The sequence below is a fragment of the Poromitra crassiceps genome (genome assembly GCF_964638095.1).
Source record: "Poromitra crassiceps genome assembly, chromosome: 14".
Taxonomy (NCBI): Eukaryota; Metazoa; Chordata; class Actinopteri; order Beryciformes; family Melamphaidae; genus Poromitra; species Poromitra crassiceps.
The window spans coordinates 10,299,621-10,321,342 of NC_139633.1; the positions used below are offsets into that span (position 1 = coordinate 10,299,621).

The 21,722-nt window shown below is 44.4% G+C and overlaps 1 pseudogene across 1 annotated transcript; it reads left to right on the forward strand.

Moving 5' to 3' along the window:
- Nucleotides 1–13,157: 13,157 nt before the first annotated feature.
- LOC310788996 (cationic amino acid transporter 3 pseudogene) lies at nt 13,158–15,098 on the forward strand (annotated as a pseudogene). The gene has a single exon. The product of its transcript is annotated as a cationic amino acid transporter 3 pseudogene (transcript).
- Nucleotides 15,099–21,722: the final 6,624 nt, after the last annotated feature.

The window sequence follows — 21,722 nt, forward strand, 5'->3', positions numbered from 1 at the left end:
AATATGTTGCTCGGATGGTTTATAGTCGTCTCTCAGTGGCCGAGCTGCACTAATCACCAGGATTAAGAAAACCCAATTTTCCCAGGAGTCCCTGAAGGCACCCCTGAGTGCTTTGGAGAATTTGTCACCCAGAAAAACAGCCTCGACTCTCAGAGAAAATGGGACATTTGTGCGTGCCCTTTCTCAGCGGGGCTGTATTTTTCCAACAAAAGGATACAGCTTTAATCACACAAGGTGAAGTAGCTGTATCTTATTTTGTCTCTCTATCTCTGCAGGGCGGGGGGGGGGGGGGGGGGGGGATAGGTTACTCCTGCCAGCCTAAACCAAGTCATTATAAGATGATGGGAGGAACACAAAATAGTTATCCAGAAGCACTTTCAATGGTTAAATAGTGAGTGTTTTATTCCACATATTATATACATAACAGTATATATATGCCAATACGCCATTCTGACCAAATTAAATTAATACATTTTTTCCAGAATATTTTTAAAGAATAATTTGGAGCATACAGAACTATCACTCAATTGAGTTGCTGCACCAACAAAGCACTCAGCCTCTTACTTCATTAGCTCTCCATTGAGAGATGATTCCTGCTGAAGACTCATCTTCATTCGAGTAGCTCAGTGCTAACAGCTAAAAGGCACCCCGTGACAATTGAGGGAAGCCACAATTAAGAGTTATCATGAAGAAATCGGTGGAGCAAATGACTGTGAATAGACACATAGGCAGACGGTAGACGCTGCTCTATGTGTGATCACTCACATCTGCTATCTGTGCTGCAGCAAATTGCCAAATACAAATCTCACAGTTTCATTGATTATGATATAGGCTACAACAGACATTTACCGATCCATATATAGAATCCCATCCAACACGGTCAGTTTTGCAATGGCAGGACAGTTACATCAGGAAACATACATGTATGGGTTGTGCTTAGTGCGTGCGTGGATGATGCCACCTCATTAAGATCACATGGGGGGGTGAGACACATTGACCCTGATACTTAAACCTGCTGAACACAGGCCAAGACACACACACACACACACACACACACACACACACACACACACACACACATACACACACACACACACACACACACACACACACACACACACACCACACACACACAGTTCACACACACACACACACACACACACACATACACACACACACACACACACACACATATATCTGGATTCAGCATCTAACATTAGAATTGAATTTGAAGAATGAGTTTTCATTTACATATTTTGCCTTGGAATAATGTTTCTGCAATGATTAATATCAACACGTTCTCACTTCCAACTCGTACCAGAGCCCCGCTTTGTCACGCGCCTTGTGCGTTTGAGGTAACGCACCCCGGAGCCTTCATTGTGCGTTGGAGGTTAACGTGCTCCACACACCCCAGTAACCATTGTGCCATTGTGTGTATTATGAAATGGACCATTAAATTACACCCTGGGACTCCACAGATTGGGTTTAGGCATTGGGTAGGTGGTCTTATGGTTAGGCATTGAGTAGGGGGTCTTTAGGGTTATGCATGGGGGGAGGGTTAGGGTTAGGCAGTGGGTAGGTGGTCTTAGGGTTAGGGTTTGGATATGGTGGTGGGCTTAGTGTCTCCAGGAGAGACACTGGGGTCTTCAACCCCCTAGGCCTAGGGGTTCTCCAAGCCCCTAACCCAAAACCAGAGAGAGAGAGGGTCTCCTCTTCCCAACTCGTTCTGGACAATAAGCCCGATGGTGTACTTCACCTTTGCCTGAACGCACAGGTGCCGAGTGTACGGTAACCATTTTAGGGCATCCTCCTACCTCAGAGTACTGGCTATCATTCCTCAGACTAAGCATTGTCAGCTCTTGTGTATCACAGTAAACTGCATCGGGTTGGGGTTAGAGCATCGTGTTCTCTGAAACGCCTTCAGTCCTCACACGAAAATGCTGTGATTCGTCCTGCCTCAGTTAACTTATCAGTTAGTTATTCGTCCTGCCTCAGTTATCACTCAAAACCTCTGTCAGTCATCACTCCTCACGCCTCACATGAAAGCGCTGTCATTTGTTGTTTTTGTCTGTTCTTCCGTGTGTGATGGGGAAACAGCTAGAACGCTTCCGTGAATTGAGCGCATTTTTTTTTTTACAATTTCACTTCCGGTTGAGTGATTTTGCCTTCAAAATAAAAGCATGATAAAGTTCTTTTTTTTTTTTTACAATATAGATTAAAGTAGTAATCTAACTATGAGACCCAACAGAATTAACATAGTAACACTAAGAGGAACATCTAGTTTAATGTTTGTATAGTTCTGCTCGTCTATTTTCATTCAAAGTTCATAGTTATGTACTGTATTCAAAAATGTGTCGTTGAGTTAGTAAGTCTTCTTATAATGATTCCCTTTATCTCATGGCGTAGGCCACAGGTTTCATGCATTATTCAATCAGCATAATTCTGCAATTACAAGCAGACAGACCATAATTTTAGTCAATTTTCACTAATTGCGAGAGAAGACACTTTGCACGCAAGAGCAATTACAGTAGGTTTTGATTATGTAGAGAACTGTACATTTGCAAGGGGACACACAGACACCGATTAAACATAGTACTGTAACACTAACCCCCACTCTGTGTGTGTGTGTTTGTGTGTGTGTGTGTGTGTGTGTGTGTGTGTGTGTGTGTGTGTGTGTGTGTGTGTGTGTGTGTGTGTGTGCGTGTGGCCGTGTGCGCGCGCGCATGTGTGCGCGTGTGTTTGTGTGTGTGTGTGTGTGTGTGTGTGTGTGTGTGTTTGTGTGTGTGTGTTTGTGTGTGTGTGTGTGTGTGTGTGAGAGAGAGAGAGCCTGGGAGACAGCGAGAAAGAGAGAGAATGAAAAAGTGTCGCAGTAGCTTTATTGCTTTCTCATCCCTCAGTGCCAGCCAAGGCGTCGCTATCTTGCAATTCTCCAGTCTAGATCCCTCAGCGGCAGACATTGGACCTGTGTGTGTGTGTGTGTGTGTGTGTATGTGTGTGTGTGTGTGTGTGTGTGTGTGTGTGTGTATGTGTGTGTGTGTGTGTGTGTGTGTGTGCGTGCGTGCATGCGTGCGTGCGTGTGTGCGTGCGTGTGCTGGCTGTATGAGGAGGGTTGTGTTTAAGAAATCAGATGACAATCTCTGCACGGATGAGAGAGGAGCGAGGGAGAAATGACAGATGCAGAGAGAAAACGGTTCTCTATCGTTCTCAAGAAAACCATTGAAAAGCTGAGACTGGAGCAGTAATGTAAACCATTTCAGAGACGCACGGCAATTTAAGTGAACTGGTTGCACCAGCGGAACTGGACACCCATTACACCATACACATCAGTCACCACTGGCCCACTCGATGATTGTGGGACAAAGTCTTTTTTTTACTTAAGTTATTTTTGTGATAGCATCGCCTGCTTTGTAGTTAAACTCATCAAACTTAAAGACCCCCTAAAGTCAAAAACGTTTCTCTGAGCTCACTGTAAAGGCCATTTTCAACTAGAATGATTTGTGACATCACGAATACTGGAGCCAATCCCTGTGCAGTATTCAGCAGTTAAAGCCCTTGTTTGTATGCTGCGATTGGCTAGTTACTGTATGTTCTAAAGGGTTGCTTCGGAATTTTCAATGAGGCAGAAGTAGAGTCATTTTAAAGATTTCAACAAGATAATAATTAAACTTTTTTTGTGGGCAAAACCATCAGACACAAATTATTATTCAAAGTAAAGTATTTTATACACATCTTAAAACATGACAGGGGATCTTTAAATATGTTAATCATGTGTATCTAGATATCTTTCATGCAAGTTGTTAGTGTGAATGTTTCTTGCTGCCCTGCTCACTCTCTATAAAAGCTCTTGTTACTGGTGTAAAGGATACGCAGTGCAGATTAGAGTAGCAAGAGATCATGTCTGTCTTCTCCTCCAACGCTCCCTTCTTCCCTCCCTCTCTGTCAGAAAGAATCCAACTCACAGCACAACAAACAGCTGAATAAAACACCGGCTATAGACATCATTCGATAACCCCGGACGGCGCCATATTGTTGACAAACCGCAGCCGTAACGTAGTCTGGCCGAGCGTATAGCAACAGTTATGGCTTCGTCAAAGAGAAGTGATGAAAAAATACGTTTGGTCGGAGGTGCGGACCCCTATAAAAAATTGACTTCGAGTAAATATAACTCATTATATTGCCAGGTATAATGTACCGGACATTGTGAATACAGACAGCATTGGCATAGGCTACACATCTCAGGAGCTGAAGGCTTTCAAATCCCTTGAGTCCTAGCGTCATAACTATTTCATCTGTGGCAATTGGTCTGACATTTTTACTTTTGTGCCACCGACGACATCATCATCATCATCATCAAACATTGTCGTGACAGCAAAGGTAAATAACCTTAACGTTAAATGTTTGTTTGATCTGACACTTGCTTGCATGAGCCCAATGTTTGCTACTAACATTAGCCTCTAGTATAGTCTCTTTTCCTTCACGTTTGTGGACAGTAGCTAGTAGCTAACACCCGGGCTTTTATTGCTGCTATTACTACAGCCGTGTATTATTACACAGCACACTATTGCTGTTGTGAAATAGCTCCTGACGCAGTAAAAAACGGCATTAAACAGGCTAGTAAGTAACGCTGGCTAGCGTCCTAAGCTATGACAGCTGTCAGTCACTTTTAAACAGCGCGCTGCGGAATGTCAACAATATGGCGGCGGTGGGCATGCCCGTACGTGAGTGACGTCAATCGAATAAGGTCTATAGTAAGCTGTGGCTCTAATGAGTAAATAAAGAGAAAACATCGCATGGATGCAACTGGGACGTATCCTCAGTGATGTACCCTGGGGTCATAGGATGTTTCGGGTCTCGCAACATCATACACCCTCGCCCAGGTGACCCAGCCGGGGCTGGCCAAGCCCCAACTTACGTCCCAGTAGCTACCCACAGTCAGCCCTCTAGGAAGGGTTGAAAGTCATATCTGAGCGGCATAACCTTGATGTAAACAGCAGATAAACCGTGTGCATAATGACCTCTCCATGCCGTGGAGAGGTGTGTGTGTTTGTGCTTCATACCTTCACGAGTCGCTTTCATACCTTCACCAGTCTCTTTATCCTAACTATTAAGGTTCTCCTAGATTTTTTTCTGCACCCCCAACCTTAAAGTTCAAACTTCGCCTATGCTGTGGCCCTCCTTTGATGCTGAAAAGAATAACCAAAAACACTACTGGGCAAATGGTAAATGTGTGTTGTCTGGGAGAACCCCCTTCGCATCGTTGGCAATGAGCCAATAGGTTGGAAAACTAGTTTTGCAGGTATTTTGAGATGTTGAGTGATTTGGTTACTTTCATGGTGAATAATTATTTTTTTATTAAACAAAAGGAAAAGTATTGCATGGTTTTTTGTGGAATGCTACTATAGAAAATGAAATGTTGTGGAATGTTTACATCTATTTTTCTGACATTTTACTTTTAGACACAAAACAGATTAAAATACTTGTAACTTCATTCATAAATTCACGTACTGTGCTGGATTATTTAAAGTGGAACCCGCTGCAGGTGATCGATCAGAATCACACAGATGTCTTTATGGTTTTATTGATATAATAATCTGTGTACTTAACAGTGTGACAACACAGAGGAACGCTATGCCGATCCTACTTATAACCTCAGCCTGGAAGGATTTGTGACATCACTAATGACATCATTTATAATTTATTTACTGTACTCCTATCTATACTGCCCCCTTGTGGGTAAAGTTTAAGAAGGCGAGCTTCCATAAACTTCAGGTTACCTATAATGACTGCAAAAGCCCTGGTGGAGCAGTGCTAGTGACGTGTTCTGTAAGGAGGGGGTGGCCACTTTCCAGGCGCTCCTGATGAATCTGAGGTACAGATTCATCTGTGGATTGAACGTGTCTCAGAATGTCATTATTAAGTTGCTCACTGATCCTGGGCTAAGCACTGAGATACCAGTCACATACCATAAAACTTCTAATAGGGGCCCTCTCCCCAATTGCCGCCTGGTCTCCTTTAACCGCCTGGGGTCAGACTCGATTTAGCATAATAAACGCCCGGGCCCTTATTTGCAGTTTTACGGTATGTGGAAATTCTGGTATGATTCTCTTTTATAATGTTTTTTTCTTTTATTGTGCTCTTACGTGCTTTGTGTCCTTTGTAATTGTGTATGAGACATCTATGGACTATTGTCTGTCAATAAAGGTTTGATTGATTGATTGATTGATATGACATCACAAATGCCCGAGGGACATCTCTAATGACATCACAACGGCTCACAGATACATCATCAGTCAGTGTGGGTATGGCATCATCCGTTGGTATATGAAGGATTTTTGCAAGCCATCACACAAATCCATGCAAACGTGACTTGAGCCCGTCATCCCAGCAACGCTTTGTTTACTCAAAGGGAAGATGGATGAGCTACCTGTCTCTCTACCATATTGGCAAAACCACGGCCCCCTGATTACACACACACACACACACACACACACACACACACACACACACACGGCCCCCTGATTACCAGCATTGTTCATTTGCATCGGACACATGCTGGAAATTACATTCCCATGGTGATGGATGGGCTCAGTCTCCCCCCTGTTTAAACAGACTGACTCAGGACCAGTGGTGGCTGGGCTCAGTCTTATAATAATAATAATAACTTTATTTATAGAGCACCTTTCACAGACCGAGATCACAAAGTGCTTTACGGCACAACAAAAGACAAATGCAGAGATATACAATATTAAAATCACAGAAACAGAAAGTAAACTGTCCATGTTGTTTAAAGATATACATTTCATAATGAAAACAACAACAACACAGGGATACAGAGCTGGACAGGTGTCAGGCCCTGAAAGCTTCTCTAAAAAGGTGAGTCTTTAGGTGGCGTTTGAAAGACTCCACGGAAACAGCAAATCTAAGGGGCGGAGGAGGCAGGCTGTTCCTTTAGGGGCCATGGTCTCAAAGGCTCTGTCGCCACGGGTCTTAAGGCGAGTGCGAGGAACCTGAAGCAGGTTTAGATCAGTGGATCTGAGGGAACGAGCAGATGTAAGGGGGTGAAGTAAGTCAGAGATGTAATCAGGTGCCTGACCGTGTAGTGCTTTGTAGGTGAGGGTGATCATTTTGAACTGGAATCTATAGGCAACAGGTAACCAGTGGAGTGACTTGAGAACCGGGGTGATGTGACATCTCCTGTTTGACCTGGTGAGCATGCGAGCGGCAGCGTTTTGAATGGCCTGCACGCGGCGTAGGGCGGCCTTACTGAGCAATGGGAAAAGAGCATTACAGTAATCTAAACGTGAAGAGATGAAAGCGTGGATTAAATTTCCATCTCAGGAAAGGAGAGTGTTGATCTAAGCTTACCTATATTATGTAGGTGGAAAAAGCATTTTTTAGAGAGCTGTTTGATATGGACGTCAAGTGATAAAGAGTGATTGAAAAAGACCCCTAAGTTTCGTAGGTTAGGGCGGACAGCAGAGGAGAGAGGGCCAATCCTATTTTTAATCGTGGAGGTTGCACTATCCGGAGCGATAATCAGCACCTCTTCAATCTTCAATCCAATCTTATCCTTATTTAGCTTTCCCCCTGTTTAAACAGACTGACTCAGGACCAGTGGTGGCTGGGCTCAGTCTCCGTCCTGTTTAAACAGACTGACTCAGGACCAGTGGTGGCTGGGCTCAGTCTCCGTCCTGTTTAAACAGACTGACTCAGGCTCAGTCTCCCCCGTTTGAATGGGAATTGTCGCTGTACAGGATTATTGCTGTTGTCCCTCACTAGTTCATGTGACAAAGTGACTGAAGATGGACAGAGATGAGTTTCAGTGATCATCTACCTACGTTCTAAATGCAACAGCCCCGCCTCCCATTTTGGCTCTGTGTGTATAATTCGTATAATATTGCTGCAAGTGAAAGTCCAAAAAAGTAAAGTAAAGTCAAATGGGGAGGCAGGGGAATGGGCACACTATACAGTAGCTTTAATCGTAAATACTTTTGGCTTGCATAGTCTCGCTTGCCAGCCTGCATAACGCCCCTGATGACATCACAATTGCTTGAGTGACATCAGTGTTGCCATCACTGATTACATTATTGATGACATCATCACTGATATCACGTATGCATAGAATTGGTGATGTTGAAATCTCAAGAGAAAGAGTAGGCTTTTTTTTTTTTTTTTGCTGCTTGCCACCACGGCCAGCGTTCTGTTGATCGGTTGGTCCACAAAAAATGCATTTAGGAAATTTGCATATCTAGTCGCAGCTATTGTGAATTCGGGCTTTTTTTTTAAATCAACTGGCAGTTTGAATAAACATATCTTTATTCAGACAGTGCAAGTTGGTATGGTGCTCCATCTACTTGCTATGTAAAATAACGTCTTATATCTAGTTTTTTTTTCTTTCTTCCTTAACATACTTGTTTAACTGATGGGTCACATCCGATCACAATCAGGTTAAATGGAACATTTGAATAGTCTACAGTGTGAAGTGTAATTCAGTACTACTGTACAGCTTTTTATAGATTTAAAATATTTAAATCCATAGTATTCCCCACACAATTTTTATAGACGGCTAATTGGCACTATGCATAGGAAATTAAAAGCACAAAATTAACAGGAGAGCAATGTGTGAACAGCGCATTTATCACAGCAGAAAACAGGGTGAACATTACATTTTAAAATACTGTTGCTCCTGCATTTAATTCTAAGCGTTATATTAATTAAAGAGTTCAAGGTAAATAGTGAGAAAAAGACAGAAGAGAATGTGGCGCTTCATTAAGGCTAAATATAAAAAACTGTGCCAAGAATGATTTGTGATTGTGCGGGGACAGGACACACATCTAACGTCAAAAGCATTTCAGCCTGGCTTAGCCAGTGACTCAGGAATAGACTATGTGACAACCAGGAAAGACTAGTGACTACTGGAGAGTCAGTTGACAGCCGGAACAGGGACGGCACCCGGGTAGCAGTATGGGTTAGCTCCCCAGCCTGCGTCTTCCGTGAGGAAGAAGCCCAACAACCCACGAGAGGCCTTTTAGGAGGGCCATTCAAGCCGCAAGTGGAGACTGCAGTGCCACCAAGTACTGGTACTGCATCACCAAGATACCATCACCTCGGAATGAGATGTTTGGAGCGGGGGAGTCTGGTGCAGCGCTTCAAAACTCATGAAAGTGAGTGGTCCTCATGTGTGAAGATTATCCCGCTGAACACTGGTTCGCGTTTGATTAAGCTTGCGTTGCCCAGAGACCTTATTTGAAGCATCGCGCCAAAAACCCATTCAAAAATCCCATAGACAGAAACAGCGAAGAACCATGAAGTCTGGGACTTCCGCATTCCGACTACAAAAATACGTCATCCCTGTGGCTCTCCATTGAGCCTCGTAAATGAAGCTTATAGCTTATAGTTCCCGGGAACACCTAAGCTGTAATACTGTGCATTATAGAGCTATCCGTTATTTTTTAGGAGTTCATAAATGCACATCAGTTCTGGCCATCAGTGGGGATATGGGATGGGAATCTCCAAACATCAGACATCACGGTCAAATGCTGCGATTATGGAACAGACTTGTGAGGATGTCTGATCAGAGACTGACCAAACAGATATTTAACTGGGACATTGCCCATAGACATCCCTGGACAACTGAACTTATGTCTTTATTCTATGCGAATGATTTATCATTTATTTTCCAAAATAGATTAGTTTGTGACATCCGGGAGACCATGAGTAATATGTTCCTTTTGTATAAAGACAAATGGTCCGTTGACTTATGGTCTAAGCCTAAGTTGAGAACCTACCGTCTTATAAAAGACAGTTTTTCTGTAGAGCCTTATGTCAAGTTCAATCTCGACAGAAGAAAAAGGTCCTTGTGTGCACAGTTACGATCTGGAACGTTGCCCTTGGCACTGGAGACTGGTAGGTTTAATGCTACCCCTGAAGAAGACAGACTTTGTTTGCTCTGTGACCTGGGTGAAATTGAGAATGAGATTCATTTTCTATTCTATTGTACTGTCTATGATGAGGTAAGGGAGATACTGTTCAGTAAAATGTCCTCTATTTATGTTGACTTTTTTGAGATGGACGATTATGAAAAACTCGAGTTGTGTTTTAAGAAAGGCACTTTCTTTATTGGAAACTTTCTTTCCCAGGCATGGGAGCTAAGGCAAAATGTTATGTTCAGAAAATGATGTAAGGATTTTGTTTTGCTGATATGGTGAATGTTATGTTATGCTGTGATTTAGTTTTATTACTGCGGCGTTGGCGTATGTTGTACTGCATAATATATCATATGTGTGTCTTGTAAGCCCATGAGGGCTGGGCACTGTCAAGTGCATGACACATTTAAATAAAAATCAATCAATCAATCATCATATAGCGAAGGTTCAGGAAGGAAGTCCTATTCATTCATCATTCCTCTCTCTCCCCTGCTCCAGCTGTTTAGTATCAGTGATTATATCAGCTGATTAGATCAGCTGACACTCTGGTTGCGAAACCAATCACCTAATTCAGCCAATCACGCCTCTGCTGTCAACTTTAAAAGCTGTTCTCCTCTCGTGTGCGCCTGCTGTCATTTAGAGCGATTTTGTGACCCTCCTCCACCCAATTCACCTCCAGTTCATCACTCAGACGCCCAGGTCTGAGATTTCCTGAAGCACTCATTTTATCATCCGATCTCGTCTTCTCACCGCCACCAACCAGGTCTAGACTCCATAGGGGGGATATCCTATTCGACTCTCGGCTTCACTACTCCCTTGAAACTCAGGATGAAGCTTCCCCATGGCCTCAAGTTGAAATTTCCGTTATGTTCCCTGGCTGCACAATATGGACAGGAATATAGAATAAAATATAAATAATGTTTTTCATTTTTTTATATACGTAAATAAAAGAGGAAACCAGTCCATTTCTCAAAACATCAACACTTAAGCACAAAAAAGCATACAGAAATTGCAGGGTGCACTATATAGTGTGCCACACGACAGCTGAAAGAATGTTCCTGAAATCGTGGATTGTTTGTCATCTGGACGTTTCTCTTTCATCTTCTTCGTTAGAATTCCTTTGCCTCACATTCTTTTCCTTGTGGTTTGTGGCAGGTGCACAGTAACAGGTGCACAGTAACAGGTGCACAGTAACAGGTGCACAGTAACAGGTGCACAGTAACAGGTGCACAGTAACAGGGGCACAGTAACAGGTGCACAGTAACAGGTGCACAGTAACAGGTGCACAGTAACAGGTGCACAGTAACAGGTGCACAGTAACAGGTGCACAGTAACAGGTGCACAGTAACAGGTGCACAGTAACAGGTGCACGACATGAGTCAAATGTCGACGTCCGGTCTCAGGAGGAAAGATCACACGCAAAACATCATCACTCTCCACTGTCGAATCCGTCCTGCTTTTTGTATGGGGCAGAAACATGGACGCTCACCGCTGCCCAGGAGAAATGGCTGGATGGGCGTTACAGCAGGATGCTCTGTATGGCCCAGGACCTCCTTCGGATGGAACACAGTGTTGACGTCTATACCGGCCTACCGCTTATTACCACAAAGACATGTCAAAGGGGACTGACGTTCGCTGCCCACAGCATGCACCATCTGACCTCATCATTTCAAAAATGTGTCCTCTGGGAACCCATGCATTATATTAGTAAAGCCACACGTGGCGCTCAGAGAAGAACATTATGTGGATGTGTTTGCTGTGATTTTGCACCTATTTACCTACTGCACCTTGTCTGTAACGGAGCCCACAGCATACGAATTTCACACGTGCGTATTTGTACCACGGAGTGACAATAAAAAAATCTTGAACCTTGAAGGACACTGGGGCTACGCCAGCGCAGATGAACTTGCGCTCTGGCATGCTGGAACCGGGATGTGTGGCGTGGTGTCATCTCAAGAGCCTGACTTGCCCGGAGGAGCAGATCCTGAGTCATCATTATCAGGCTTACTCCACTTCTCATAGATGAAGATGAGAGTGATCAGGAGGATGACCCAGGCCAGAATGCCAAGGAAGATCCAGACGGGGGTCAGCCAGCTGCGGACATTCAGGTGGATCTTTGCAGTGTAAACGGTGGCCTTAATGGTTCCAGAGCAGATGTAGTCTCCGTTGTCCTGCTGGTTCAAGTCATTGATGGTCAGTGTGGTCTTGTTAGTGGCAATCTTGATCTCAAATCTGCCAGTGCCAGTAATAGCCGTTTGGCTGCCATTTGCCAGTTTGAACCATTTCCACACAGTCTCCTCATTGCTCACACAGTACATTGTAGCCTTGTCCTTCTCATCGCCATCCACAGAGTGTTTGTGGGCAGCAACCAACTCCTTTCCATTCTGCTTCAAGTAGGAGACCTTGGCAAGGTTGGAATAAGTCAGGTTGGAGCTGAGTACAGCCGGGGCCTCGTTGTTAGCCGCAGCAGGTTCAGCAATGTTTGGTGATGTCGAGGCACTGGCTCGGCAAAAGCACAAGAGAACGACAGTGAAAGCCCACAGTAGCTTCATGGTAAATACTTATCTTAAAGACTCAACCCTTAATTGATATATTATAATTTGCCCTAGTTCGTCGAATAAATGTTAACATTAGCAATTGCAGCAGCCTCAAATCCTCGGTACTGAAGCCAAAGTCGACTGAGTTATTCGTCCTCTATTCTTGCTCAATCTGTCCTGGCACGAACTGTGCTGTCCTTGCACGACCGGTCTTACTTATAGCCTCTGCAGGGAAGAAGTTATGACATCACTGATGATGTCACAATGTCTATGACATCTCAGTGTCTGCAAATCTGTAAATTACTTATGTATAGAATTGGTGATATCACCAGTGATGTCACTCAAGCATTCAATGATGATCTCACCAGTGATGTCACTCGAGCAATTACAATCTTATTACTATAAAGCATCATGACTGTGCAACTGCAGGACGGAGTCCAGCACAAATTTCCCTAAGGGGACAATAAAAGTATATCTTATCTTATCTTATGTGATAAGATAAGATTTATGACATTTATGACATCACTGCTGATGTCAGAGATTGTGACATATGATCCGTGATGTCATAAATCCTTCTCTGTGGAGGCTATAAGTAGGACTGGTAGAGTGAAATGCACTCATTTGAAGTGAAGAAGACTTCACCAGATACACGCAAATCTCTTCACTTTTCAGCAGCCGCACACTCACATCAAATATGGACAAGAAGCTGGCCAGCCTGGGTCAAATCCTGCTGCGTCGCAGGGCATTAGACTGTTCTGGCGAGGAGACGCGATTCGCCCGCTGCTTGTCCACCCTGGACCTCATTGCCCTAGGGGTCGGCTCCACACTTGGTGCCGGTGTCTACGTCCTCTCCGGCCAGGTGGCCAGAGAGAATGCAGGACCAGCCATTGTCCTCTGTTTCCTAATCGCCGCTCTCTCCTCCATTTTGGCGGGACTCTGCTATGCTGAATTTGGTGCCCGTGTCCCCAAGACGGGTTCTGCATACCTTTACAGCTACGTGACGGTTGGCGAGATCTGGGCCTTCATCACAGGGTGGAACCTCATCCTCTCCTATGTGATTGGTACAGCCAGTGTGGCAAGGGCATGGAGCTCAACCTTTGACAACCTGGTGGAACAGAAGATCTCTGCATTCTTCAGAGCTAACATGGCAATGAAGGTGCCAGGGAATGTCCTGGCAGAGTACCCCGACCTGTTCGCCCTCATCCTGGTCCTGCTGCTCAGCGGACTTCTGGTGCTTGGTGTGAAGGAGTCGGCGTGGGTGAATAAGATCTTCACGGGCATCAACCTGATGGTGTTGGGCTTCATTATCATCTCCGGCTTTGTTAAAGGAGACTTGGCTAACTGGAACCTCACAAAGGAGGACTACGTCGAGTACCACAACATCACCAACAACAACAGCACGCATATGGATGTCGAAAAAGCATTCGGTGTCGGTGGTTTCGCCCCATTTGGTCTGTCTGGGATTCTGTCTGGTGCTGCCACCTGCTTCTATGCCTTTGTGGGCTTTGACATCATCGCCACAACAAGTGAAGAAGCCAAGAACCCCATGCGGTCCATTCCTATTGGCATCGTGGCCTCGTTGCTGATCTGTTTCGTCGTGTACTTCGGCGTGTCAGCAGCTTTGACCCTGATGGTCCCCTACTACCAGCTGAACAGAGAGAGCCCCCTGCCCGAGGCCTTCATCCATGTGGGCTGGGCCCCCGCCAGATACGCAGTGGCCGCCGGCTCTCTCTGCGCTCTCTCCACCAGTCTGCTGGGCTGCATGTTCCCCATGCCCCGCATCATCTACGCCATGGCGCAGGACGGGCTGCTCTTCAGACCGCTGTCCAGGATGAACGAGCGCACGAAGACCCCGCTCCTCGCGACCGTCGTCTCTGGCGTCGTCGCAGCTCTGATGGGCTTCCTGTTCGACCTGGCAGCTCTGGTTGACCTCATGTCCATTGGAACTCTATTGGCCTACTCCTTAGTGGCCATCTGTGTCCTCATCCTCAGGTACCAGCCTGGCAGCCTGAGTTCTTTGTCCAGCCAGACGGAGGAGCCGGTGGCCGTAAACAACAGAGGGGACAGTGGCGACGGGTGCGACGTGAACGTGGAGGACAGGCCGCTCAAGGTGCTGCTCCTCTTCCCCAGTGGGAACTTGCCAACGCAGATGTCCGGGAAGATCGTCTACGCTACCACAGCTCTTATTTCGGTTTTCATCACTGCGCTATGTGTGGTGTTGGCCAATTATCTCCCAAATCTGTTGAGCGGACAGCAGAGCAGCCGCGGGCTCATAGCAGCGTATGTCATTTTGACTCTGCTCTGTGCCATTTGCATCGTGGTCATCTGGAGACAGCCCCAGAGCAAAGAGGCTCTCGCCTTCAAGGTCCCTCTGGTTCCCTGGCTCCCGCTGTTCAGTGTGTTGATCAACACTTACCTCATGATGCAGCTGGACCTGGCCACGTGGTGCCGCTTCGCCGTCTGGATGGCCATCGGCTTCGCCATCTACTTCTTCTATGGCGTCAAAAACAGCAGTGCAGCCGCCGGCGTCAGCTCCACCACATGCAAAGACGAGCCTGTGCTGCTGCAGAGCAAGAGCCCAATTGACATTGGCGCTCCTAACGACATGGAACTGACGGAGTTGCAGACCATCTAGAATCATTTTGGCCATCTGGAAATGGCAGCCAACTGCTGCAGTGTATAAGGCAGCCTTTATGGAACACAGTCCACGGGTTGAACAGGAGGCTACAAAACACTACACAATTTACCTCTGATTTGGAGGCTGATTAGATTACCTTGATGGCTGGCCGTGTGTCTGTTTTCAATCTAACTAATCTGTCGATTTGTGTTCAGCCTTAGCCCTAGTGTCGAGATATTTACCTGCCTAACGTGAATGCTTTGACTGGACTTAACATACACATCGTTACATACTAGATTTCTTTTGCACAACACAAACTAAAAAGACAGCAAAAAATCCCAGAGACCCAGCATATACACACATACACACTCACACACACACATGACTGCGGAAGGGGGCGGGGATGTACATCAGAGATCATCCACCAGAAACACTAGTGAGACCTCAATGGTACCCTGTACCACACCATCCACATCTGCAGGGATGCACCACACGAAGGATAACAGCCTACTAGAATTTCTGTGCATAATCTCCCCAATGCCCCAGAACAGATAAAGGGACTCTGTCCTGTGAGTGAGCACCGTCCTTCGGATGAGACGTTAAACCGAGGTCCTGACTCTGTGGTCATTAAAGATCCCATCGGCACTCTTCGCAAGAGTAGGGGTGTAACCCCGGTGCCGTGGCTAAATTCCCACACGGGCCTTCCTTCAATCTGGGCCAGCTAATCGTCCCTTGTTACTTAATTGGCACATTAAGCCACAATTGGTGGAATGAGCTCGCCCCTTCCGTCAGAACGGCCCAATCGCTGCCAATCTTTCGGCGGAGACTAAAAGCTCACCTTTTCAGGCACCACCTGGGGGGCCCTTCTTGAACTAACATTTTAATTATTAAAAAAAAAAAAAAAAAAAATCCTTCTCAAACTTATAATGCTACATGTTACTTATTCCTTCTCAAACTACTTCCTACATTACCTGCTACTCTAGTCTATCAAAATGTCTTAGCTGTCATTGATTGTGTTGCATAGTTGTTTTCTGTACTGTTGACAGAATACATCTTACAAGATATTGTAAAGTCGCTTTGGACAAAAACGTCTGCTAAATTACATAATGTAATGTATAATGTAAGTCCTCAACTCCCCACCGTGATAGCTGATGTGTGGTGAGCGTGGATGTTACATGAGGTGGGTGTGAGGTGGGTGTTACATTACATGAGGTGGGTGTTACATGAGGTGGGTGTTACACATCGGTGGATGAGTTGATTTCCCTCCCCTGATGTGCGCGCTTTGAGTAGGAAAGGTGCTATATAAATATAGGTTTTGACTCTGAAGAAGACACTTTAAGTGTGTTGAAAGTATTTATTTTTGTTTGCACCTATTAAATTGCCTAACATTTCTTTTTTCAATTGTATTATAATTTATGAGAAGAGCAGGAAGAAATTAACCTAATGAAACATTTATTAATTAATTTATTGCCTCTAACCACCGTGCCTTATTAGTGGTGAAATCACCACTGCTGTATCAGACACTAGTCACTATTTGCTGCAGGATCAATGGAACTCTACTGTACACATAGCTTCTGCTGCAGACTATGCAGGGCAACAGCTTGTCTCCTAACCAATACCCAGTTCTCCACCATGCACTCCACAATCAATGCACTTCATCTCATGCACGCAAATTAATCAGCACATTCTCTGGGGACACACTGTTGCGCACTGTGTGTGTGTGTGTGTGTGTGTGTGTGTGTGTGTGTGTGCGCGCGCGCGTGTGTGTGTGTGTGTGTGTGTGTGTGTGTGTGTGCGCGTGCGCGCGTGTGTGCAAATGCGTGTTCTTGAGTCAGTCTGAGTGGCTCAGTAATAGGCCTATACAGTACATTCCATTGGTCAAAGCATTTGCACAGATTCCATGGGCATATCAACTCACAATAAACACTCATCAAAACAGATTGAATGCTATATGCGAAACAGGAGGCAGCGGCTTTGTTTTTCACACATCCAAATGCCCAATCAAGTCAAATCATCCCCTTCAGAATGAAACCAGCAGCCAATTACAATCCTTATTTTGGTCATGGCATTTACCGCTGCAGAATAGTGGGCATGTGGGGGGAGAGAATGGAGATGTCGTGACTCTTCTAATTCTAAAGGGAATTGAGATGGGAGCAACGCAAAGTGACAACTATAACGAGAAGCATGACTCAGCACTTTCACTCCTCATTAGAAGTCTTGCAGTAAATGTTTAGGATGCCTTCCCAAGCCTGGGCTCCCACTCACCTTGGCCAAGTTCATCTTCTAACTAGACGGGACAGACTTAGCAAGGTACTGAGGACACAAAGTAACTAGACGGGACAGACTTAGCAAGGTACTGAGGACACAAGGTAACTCCCAGTCACACCTGAAGCTTTTTGCATGCAAATGGCCTCATCTGTGGTAAATCAGGAGAAATCAGCATAGTTTTCAGCCCATTATTCTCTCTGAATACATTATTGGTTGCTATGTTTCTGCTAGCATTATGCTTCCACAGGCCATGCATGATCTTGTGGAGTCATGACTGCAGTGGTAAACTGTGCACTATTTTATGGCTTTCTCATAGGATTTCCTAATCACAAAATTTGTCACAAAAAAAATCCAACTTAGAAAACCAGCCTTTCTTTTAGCTTGACATTTATGACATTTATATACACATGTTTCCTTCTTTTTTTCAAGCGCCATAGAATTTCCTCAACCCATAGAGCAGGGGTCAGGGGTCAGCGACCTAGGGCACAGGTGCCACCTCTGGCACGCGAAGGGTTAACCAGTGGCATGGCAGGACACAGTAGCAACAAGTGCACAATTGAGATATTTTTTGTAGAAATGTAGAAAAGCCCTGCATGCCAAATGACCTGTTACACGGCCTGTTATCCTTATCATCATCAGTCAGTAAATAAATGGGAGCTAGGGCTCTGTCTGTCTGTCTGTCTGTCTGTCTGTCTGTTTCTCTGTCCCACTGATGACATCCTCAGTGATAATCCTGCCCAAAAAGCAGTTGTTGGCACTGACAAAACACTTGTCAATGTTCCAAATCATATTGAGACTTAGAAGCTGACACAGCTTGGTGAAAATGTAACCCTATACTGACTGATAAGCATTTAGACTTGTCTCTCTAGCTAGAATATCATACATGTCCTTGTCTTTAGCATCATTGCTTCTTCTAATATCTAAGAATCACCAGTATTTGCAGTGCTGTACACTTCCATCATGAGCCCAGTGCAGACGTAGGCTGAGGTCAGAGTGGACATGTGGTGTGCATGCAGGCTACTTGCTGAATTTTGCTGAGGTGGAGAAGAAGGGATGGGTTGGGGACCTTCCTTTTGCCTCGCTAAGCACTTTGTGGACCACAGCACCGGGTGGTAATTGACTGGACTTCTCATGGTTGCTAATTAACGGCTCTTGTTAACGACTATTTTTGCGGCAGATGGAATCGCATGAATAAAATATTATTTTGCAAAGAAATGCCAAGGTCAACATCGTCCTTTCTTCTGTTATGTTGAAGAAGGATTATTATTATTTTTTTACTTTGAATCTTTGTTCCTGCAACAACAAGCCACATATTAAGTCAGACAGATGTTTTTATTTTGGTGGCTTTATTTCATTTCTAACATGTCTGCATTTTGCACTACTTCAGCAGTTCTGTTTTGTATTGAAGTCATGTGTTTTGCTTGCATTTGTCTCTTCCTCACCACTGGCAGGTAGTTCTGGCATGAAAACCAGGCATGTCTGATCCAATTTGCCACTTCAAAGGATCTAATTGCAAAGGCAAGTAAGGGTAGATTAACTTAGGAGTGAGTCTCTACACACCAAGGGGCTATATTGTAAACATGAAAATATATGACATGTTCCATTCATGCCATGTTCCTGCTGTACTCTCACCACCTGTTAGCCTCCCTTTTTGGGTTTTGCAGACAAGATCACTGTTTCCATGTTTTAACTTCAGCTACTGACAAAAATCCATATTTATTCATTTATTGCATACAATAAAATAAAAGCTGCAAGCAAGGCCGTTTTTCTTAATTCCTTGAAAGTTGACATTTCACCCAATAGTGAAGTTGGCTACAAAAAAAATCCAAAAAAATCTTGTGATAATTAAGATGGCTGACTGAATGAATGAATGAATGAAGATTTCACACTGACCTTGCCCGTTTCCAAACCACTCAATAGTCACTATTCGCTAAGTGTATATATGCCGTTCACTGACTGTTGGGCTGCATTGACCCCTCTTTGAGAATCACGTTTAAAATGCAAAGCAAAATGACACTGAGCATTTTAATGCCTCAGTGTAAAAGTCTCGCTGGCAAACAGATATATTTTTTTTTTTTTACCTTTATTTATACAGGGAGGGCTCTTGAGAGCGGGCTCTCATTTACAAGGGCGCCCTGGTACAACAATACACATACAGGAAAACAAAATTGCAGACAGACAAGACAAGATTAAATACTGTACTGTACTGAAGTACATTAAATAAAACATGCGCACTCCTCGCGCTTGGTACTCTCGATGTGCGCTTTGAAGGACTCTAGGGGGATGAAGAGTTCCAGTTTCAAAATATCCTGGAGACTGTTCCATTTGTTAGGGGCAAAGAAAGAAAAAGCCGTCTTTCCGAGTTCAGTCCTCGCACGTGGAATGAGCAGTCTGATATGAGACTGTGAGCGGGTATGATGACTTGTGTTGTTCTGAGTAAGGAGTGAAGACAGATAAAGGGGAAGCTTTCCAATTAGTGCTTTGTAAATAAAAAAAAGGCAATGTTGCTCTCTTCGAGCCGACAGGGAGGGCCAGCCCACTTTTTCATACAGTATACAGTGGTGTGTACAGAAGCCATCACCTGTTATAAAGCGCAGGGCGCTGTGATATACTGCATCCAACGGCTTCAAGGTGGTGGATGAGGCATGCATGTACAGTACATCTCCATAATCAAAAACAGACATTATTAATGAGTGAACAAGTGATTTTCTCGTATGACACGAAAAACAGGACTTATTCCTATACAGAAAACCAATTTTTCTCCGTAGCTTTTTTGTCAGATTATCAATATGTACATGGAAGGAGAGTTTAGTGTCCAGCCAAATGCCCAAGTATTTATAGGAATCAACATACTGTATTTGTTCACCCTGAAGCGAGTGAATGCCAAAACTGTCTTCGACGACAGGGGATTTAGTGAACAGCATCCACTTAGTTTTTTTTGAATTTAGAACTAATTTGAGTTCAAACAGAGACCTTTGAAATGCATCAAATGTAGTCTGCAATCTAGCAGCGGCCTGAGCAGGGGTGGTCCCGAAGCAGTACAAGATGGTATCATCTGCATAATAATGGACGTTACTGTGCTCGAAGGGTAAGGAGATATTATTTATATACAGAGTAAATAGGATTGGGCCGGAGATCGATCCCTGGGGAACGCCCCTGTTGATAGCTGCAAAATTGGATCTGAAGTTGTCGGCAATAACAGCCTGTTTTCTCCCAGACAGGTAATTGGTGAACCATCTGACAGAGAGGTCATCCAGACCGAAGGAAGACAATTTGTTTAACAGGATGGCATGATCTACAGTATCGAAGGCTTTTGATAAGTCTACAAAGACAGCTGCACAATGCTGTCGAGAGTCTATTTTATTTAGTATGTTATTGAGGATGAGTGATGTGGCAGTGACGGTACTATGGCCGGGTCTGAAACCTGATTGATGGGGATGGAGAATGTTGTGTGCATCTAAGAAGGCCCGCAATTGTTTGTTCGCCAGGGATTCCATGACCTTGGCTAAACAACATAACTTGGAGATAGGTCGATAATTATTTAAATCGCTTGGGTCACCTCCTTTAAACAGGGGGGTGACTTGAGCTGATTTCCAAATGGCAGGAATTTCACCAGAAGAAAAAATTAAATTAAGAAGATGGGCAAGCGGGGCAGCAGTGAGGTGCGCACTAAGGCGCAGGAGGAACGGGGCGATGTCGTCCTCGCCCTTGGATTTCTTGATGTTTAGTAGCAGGAGTGAATTACAGACTTCGAAATCATTTACAGGTCTAAATGAGAAACTATCGATATGAGTGGGGGAAATTGGAGTATTTTTTTGTGACGGAGTGTGATTACAACCAGTGGGGTCGGATAGTCTATCAAATAAATGACTTGCAGAAACAAAATGTTTGTTAAATACCTCACACATCTGTGCTTTATCAGTGATTGTATTGTTCTCACAGACAATCTGTGGAGGGAGAGCGGAGGTAGGCATGCTTTTTAATGACTTCACCGTTTTCCAAAAGCTAGCTGAATTTCCCTGGGCATTTGTGAAAGACGCCAAATAATGGTCAGATTTTGCTTTTCTAATTACAGTAATACATTTATTTCGCGTCTTTCGGAAGTGCAACCAGTCAGCAGAATTACCCGTAGATCTCGCTGTAGACCAAGCAGAGTCTCTGAGACGCAAGGCTGTTGAAACTACGTCTGAAAACCAGGGACTAGAGCGATGTTTTATTCTGAAGTTTTTATAGGGGGCATGCTTATCAGTGACAGAATTAAGAATCTGATTGAAATAATTTGAAGCTAACTCAGGATCAGGAATTAAAGATAATCTGTTTAGGTCAGAATGAAACAGATCATGAAGAAAGCCCTGTTCAACAAAATCTTTAAAG